A 6,594-nucleotide genomic window follows, 5' to 3' on the forward strand; every position below is an offset into this window, starting at 1 on the left:
TTTGATTGTTTGAAATTTCAATATAAAGGGGTATGGTCTATATACTTGTCATGATGGTACCATGTTGTGTATGCTTGTTGCCATTTAGCTGAACATGATTTGAAGCTTTTGTAGATCAGATTGTGCAAAGAGACACTTTAAAAAATTTAAGCTTTAAAGTTGTTTCTTCATTTTTTTATCCTTCTTTCACTTATTATTTTTTCTTTTTCAAGTTTTTCATTTGAGTGGAGAGCATTACAAAAATTGTTCTTGAATTTTATTCACTCAGACCTTCTTGTTCTGGAAACGGTTACTGTTGTTTTTCCTTTTGTCATTTCAGTTCAAAATGGATACTCAAATATAGACTCATGAGTCTCAAATCTTATCCTTCAAGATGGAAGAGATTTTTCCCCCTTTCTTATTTTTATTCTTAAAACATGAACTACGAAAGTTTTCTTCAGATGTCGAGGTGGTTATTCTTTCTTGAAACTGTCTATACCTACTTTTCCAAACTGCCTAAAGCAGCCATATATCAATTGCTTTGTGTGTACTTTAATAATCAGAAATGAATTTTTGAGGAGTTCATTTACCTGTAGCTTGTGTGCTTCTCTCTGATCATCTAAATAGGGTAAAGTTAATTATTGAGGAGATTGAGAGGGAAGAGGCAGCTCTGAGGAAGGATTTGTCTTCCGCGGACAGAAAATTTGCAGAATATTACAATGCATGTGAATATGAGTTCTGATGACTTGAACTTTATCTTTACTTTGATCAATGCCACCAATTTACATTATTTGGAAGTGAACATCAACAATTTTGGCTGCAAGTATCCAGAATACATCGGTAATCTCTCGAGAAACCTTGAATATTTGAATCTAGACCACAATCATATATTCAGAAGCATTTCATCTGGGATGGTAAATCTTGTTGGCTTGTAGATTTTGAATATGCAGCTTAACCAATTCACTAGTACTATTCCAAGTGAGATTGGAAAGCTTCAAACTCTACACAGATTGAATCTCGACAACAATCCATTGTCTGGTAACATTCCCTCTTCCCTAGGAAATCTGAGTTTGTTAAGTATATTTGCTTTAAGAATCAATAATTTTCATGGAAGCATTCCTCGGAGCCTAGGGAATTGTAGTAATTTACAAATGTTGCTTCTTTCTAAAAACAGTAAGGTTACCAAAACAAGTTGTTTCTGTCTCATCCTTATCTATATTGCTAGACCTATCCCAAAACCAATTGAGTGGTGTGCTTCCCATGGAAGTTGCAAATTTGATAAACCTTGGTTACTTGGATGTCTTGTACAACTTGTTATCCAGTGAAATTCCCAAGTATGTCATCTATTAAGAAAATACAGCAGTGAAGAGAGTCTATAGCACTTGATGTCTCCATTCAACCTCTCTCCTCACTTCCTCTACTGAGACCAGAGTGAGAACAGAGACAGAGATCAGGAATCCCACTCTCTCTCTCTCATACACACACACACACACACACACACATACACACACAAACACACACATGCTAGAGCGCGCCCAATCGTAAGAGAAATCGATTTGATCAATCGATCTTTAAGTCAATCTCTGTGTACAAGCTTGTAGAAGCGGGGTTGCACCAGAAAATGCCCAATTGGGAGCTGAAGAAGTGTTGCAACCATGAACAAGTGGTGTTCCTCTCCACCATTGCTATCTGCACTGTGGTCATTCTTGCGGTATCTATTTCTTTATCTTCAACTTTAAACCAAAATCACATTTTATTAAAGACCCATTTTCCTTTTAGACTCACTTAAATCTACATTTGATACAAATGTTTGTTTTTCAACTCCTTTATTAGTTCATAGAAGAGCAAGTAAGTGTTTTCCATGTGGGTGGGGTATGTTGTGTACCCCATTGATCAAATTTTTGGGGGGGCTTTTTGGATCAAATTGGTTTTGAAGCTGTGAAATGTGGGAGATTTTGGAATTATAAACTTTGTTTAATTCAAACAAGTGTTGAATTGGGGCACTTATAGCATTAATTTGTATATTGTACTTTTTGTGGTCTCTGGTTGTCTTGATCTACTAATCCAGGAAGTCTCTACTTTTGTAGTTTTGTTATAAAAACAACATAATTCAATGATTTTAGTATATGGGATACCTATAGAAGGTTATTTTGTGTGTCACTTTTAGAAGGTTATGCAACCAAACATGGACCTCATCTATGGAAGTTAATGATATCATTAACTTATTAATTTCCAAAAATGGAATATTTCAAGACATAACTCTGATATTGTAAATGGATCTCATCTATGTCTGGATAGGGCAATACACTGATATGCAAGGGTCTATGATTAAAAGATGATGTCCCAAAAACTCTGAGTTGTCTTCTTTAATGATAAAAATGATTATGCAACCAAACATAGAAACCTTGAACAATCCAATTTTCATTAATAACTTGCTCCTACACTGTAACAACCCCAAAATACGTATAAGAAATCATCTTTATTTAATTATGAAATGATGTGTTTTAATTTAATTATATCTATTGGAATTAAAGCTTTATCTGTTGAGTTACGGACTTAAAATTGAAATTACCGACCTTTATGGGTTCAGAAATCAAAATTGAGCACTTGGGTATGTTAATGGAAATTTTTAGAACTATTTGGAAAAATTAATTGGAAATCTAATTTGTCTGATTCGTTAATGCACATTTGAGTGGTTAACTTTATACTGCAAATTGAAGACCTTAAAGGCTTTAGAAACCAGAACATGGGACATATTTATGATTAGCACAATTTTTAGTCATTTGGAAAGTTTAATTGAAATTTAATTTTGTGCGATTCGTAAGGGCGTGTTTAGCCCTCCTTATTTGTGATAAAGCTTATCTAATTAAATATATAGGTGTGTGTGAGTTATATAAGTGGTGAACTCATCTTTTTGGAGTCAAAAACACCAAAATATCTAAAGAGAGAGAGAGGAAACCGTGAAAGGGAGAGAGGGAAGAGAGACAACTTTCCCAACATCCATGGAGGCTTTGAAGATGATTGAAGAGAATTGAAGGAAAAGAAAGAAGATCGCCCATGGGACTTAGAGGAATTAAAGAGAGCTAAGAGATAGACAAGGATTGAGTTAGGTATGATAATCTATCTTGAAATCTTGTGTTTAAAGTATCAATTTGGCAAAATCATAAAGATCTTGGAAGATTTAAACCCATTTGGGGTTAAGGTTTATCTATGTATTTACTTGAGCTAATTTGAGGAATTAGAAATTGAGTTCTCTAATTTTGTTTATGAGTGGAGCTCAAGCTCATGGATATCATGAAATAAACTTTAGATTATGCAAGCATCATGTGAATTTGTGGGTTGTGGGTTGTGTTTTTAAGAACCTTGAAGATCATGAAAGATTAAGCATTAATTTTGAACTTTGAGACAAAGATTGAATTGTTTGAAATGAAATTACACTTGGTTGATGTTAGTTTATTATGTTTTGAGTGATTTATGTTAATAACCAAGCTTAAAAATGGAAAAACCAAGTGTTGGAGCAAACAGAGCCATTTTCGGACTGCACACTGCCCAGAGCCGCACGTGCGGCTTTGTTTCCCGCACGTGCGGGAGACAGCTTTGTCCAGCCAACTTTGAATAAGCATATCTTTTGCCTCGGGACTCCGTTTTGAGTGATTCTTGAGCCTAAAATCAAGCCCCGGAAGTCTAGTTTCCAATGGAAGTGGTCTCACTCCCAAATTCTGAATACAGAAATAGTTATGTCCAAATTAGTGACGACTGTTCACTTTCTGTCAACCAATTTTATACCATTTCTTCACCTAAACCATTTCCCATTGATTTCTCCTATTTTCTGAGACATGGAGTATAACTTATTAAGGAAAAACGAGCTTGGTACCACCATGGCTAATTGATTGCATGATCAAAGAGAATAAGTAAAGGATCGAGTATAATCTCATATTATGTGTTGTGCACTGTACTTGTAGGTCAAGACGAGGACATCGTTCCACCGCTATCAGAGACCTACCATTGTGAGTAATAGTACTGTAGTTGTACATTGACCTTCCGTTAGTAATTCTTATTATTAACACTCTATTCTTCGCAAATTAATTACGTTAACTGTTATGAATGATTGGGAACTGTAGATTGCCCATGTCTTTGCATGAATTAATACTGTACAAATTCTCGACAGGAAGCAATTGTGAACATAAGCCCCACCTACTAAGAACATGATGTTTTGAATATCTTATAATGAATCATCGAAATGGCTAATCGGATAGAATTATGGTCTGCTTTATATGTTAATAGTTATTACTAATGATTTGTTATATGTAAGACAACTATGTCAACTTGTGGTAAACCATAGGGAAATTTATGTGAACCATTGTGAACGGTACTCCTATGAGTCTGGGATTATTCTGTTCTGTTTATTCGTTTCGTTTATGCTATGAAATGATATAATTGATTTCTGGTATGGAACAAAGTGCTGTACGGAACAAAGTGCTGCAATGTGAGCCACCTCTAGAATCCGTACGAGCCACCTCTTGAGTCCATACATATGTGAACGGAGGCCTATGGCCGTTCTGTGAAAGTTATGAGGCCTATGGCCGTTTTGAGAAAGTTATGAGGCTTATGGCCATTCTGTGACATATGTGAGGCCTATGGCTAATCTGTGACATCTGGGCCTATGGCCATTTTGTATGATCTGTTGTATGAAACAAAGTGTTGCACGAAACTAAGTGCTGCAATGCGAGTCACCTCCAGAATCCGTGCGAGCCACCTCTTGAGTTCATACATACATGAAGAGGGCTTAATGCCGATCTATTTAAGGGCTAATTGCCATTCTGTTTAAGGGCTTAATGTCACTCTGTTCAAGGGCTTAAAGCCATTATGTTTAAAGACTGGGGCCAAGGCCGTTCTGAAAATGTTTACAAGACAAGAGTAATTATATGACCTTTGCACTTATATACGTTATAAATATTACAACTCAAGTTTAATCATTAAATTGTTTGAGTGCTATTATTCACTGAGCTTTGCTTATTTTGTTTTATGTATTTTTCTATAGGTGAGTCATCGGGGATTGACACTAGAATTGTACCAAGGTTTGCCTGTCTGCCAAGACACCTGGGGTATGTATTCACGTGGAGGCCTTAATTTATTGTTGGGAGTCATATAAATTAGTAAGTCTTATGTCAGTGTGTGTGAGATCTATATAAATTCTGTGGTTGTATATGTATATTTGGAATGTATTTAAATGCTTAAATCCAATTAAACCATTATGTATGCACGAGCTCAATGGATGTTGTCTTTTATTGATATTGCTTCAGCCTAAGGCCTCATATATGGTTAAATATTACTTTAAAATTTTGTTTTGAGGCCTATGTACAGGCCAGTCATGGACCAAACTTTTAGGGGCGGGTTTGGGTCGTGACATACACTTTAGAGGAACTTGTTGAAGAAGTGTTGGTTTTCTTGGTGAATATTGGAGTAGCATTTGCAATTTTTTTGAGATCCTCCTGTTGAAGAAGTGTTGGTTTTCTTGCGGGTTTGCATCATTTAAACGTTTTCTCATATACTTTGATATGCAGGTGGAGGCAATCCAAGTTAATGCTGATGAAGGTGGATTTACACAAACATGTGGTGGCATATATTGGGTGATCTTCCCAGTTGGATGTTGTCCCTTGCTCATTCCTGATAAATTTTCTTTTTATTGCCAGAATGCAAAACTATTATTTTCATGTGACAAAATGCATTTTTGGAACACGCCAAGCATCCTTGACTTCCATGTTACTGAGTTATAATGCGCCCACATTATTCACCATGTTTGCTCAAGCTTTTTTATATTGTTGTTTTTGATTGACAAGAAGTTTCTTTTGACATTTTCAAACATATCTTTGGAACTAACTCACATTGTTTTTAATTTCTCACTTTTTTTTGTATTGTTCTTCTTGTATTATTAAACTTATTTTTAATTTTTGAGTCTTTTCAGATGTTTAATTCAATGCTTTATGTTATCATCTTGATGTTATAGGTTTTGTTGGTGAGCTGCATCCTGACAAGAATAGTGATAACAAGAAGCATGTGCTTTACACACATAAAAACATTATTGTTAAATACAACAAGGATCAGGTCCTTTGCTTATGAACTATTTGATTTTTTGATTGAGAATTGTGAATTCAATTTTTATATATGTTATTTTGAGGGTAATGTTAAAACATCATTTGTGGATATGTTATTTTATGGGTAATGATGATTGGATATTAAATTGAATGGGAAAGTAAATTAATGTTGAATTTACTATTTGAATGAGAGTTATTATTTCATATTAATGCTATTTAGTTTTATTACAGGTATTTGTTTTAAATCACATAAAATTAGCATAATTTTTTTTATAAAAAAAAAAAAAGATATCACGGCGTTCTTAAAAAACGCCACCTAAACTCTAAAAGTTAATGGTCAGTTTTTAAAAAAGAAATGACGGCATTTTAAAAACGTCGCTAAAACCATAGTGACGTCATAATACCATTAGAGTGGGACATTTGACGGTGTTTAAAAACGCTGCCTATAGTTATATAGCGATGTTTTTTAAACGCCATAAAGCTACAGCTACAACCGCAGTGTCGGCGTTTGGTACTAAAC

The 6,594-nt window shown here is 34.8% G+C and overlaps 1 long non-coding RNA gene across 1 annotated transcript; it reads left to right on the top strand.

Moving 5' to 3' along the window:
- The first annotated feature begins 2,906 nt into the window (after window positions 1–2,906).
- Window positions 2,907–5,975, top strand: LOC114260737 (uncharacterized). Its single transcript, XR_003628721.2, has 4 exons — window positions 2,907–3,089; window positions 3,942–3,986; window positions 5,021–5,084; window positions 5,544–5,975. It is a non-coding gene; the product is annotated as an uncharacterized LOC114260737 (long non-coding RNA).
- The last annotated feature ends 619 nt before the right edge of the window (window positions 5,976–6,594 follow it).

The sequence above is a fragment of the Camellia sinensis genome, chromosome 7 (assembly GCF_055761805.1).
Source record: "Camellia sinensis isolate YWXY chromosome 7, ASM5576180v1, whole genome shotgun sequence".
In the NCBI taxonomy this organism is placed as follows: domain Eukaryota; kingdom Viridiplantae; phylum Streptophyta; class Magnoliopsida; order Ericales; family Theaceae; genus Camellia; species Camellia sinensis.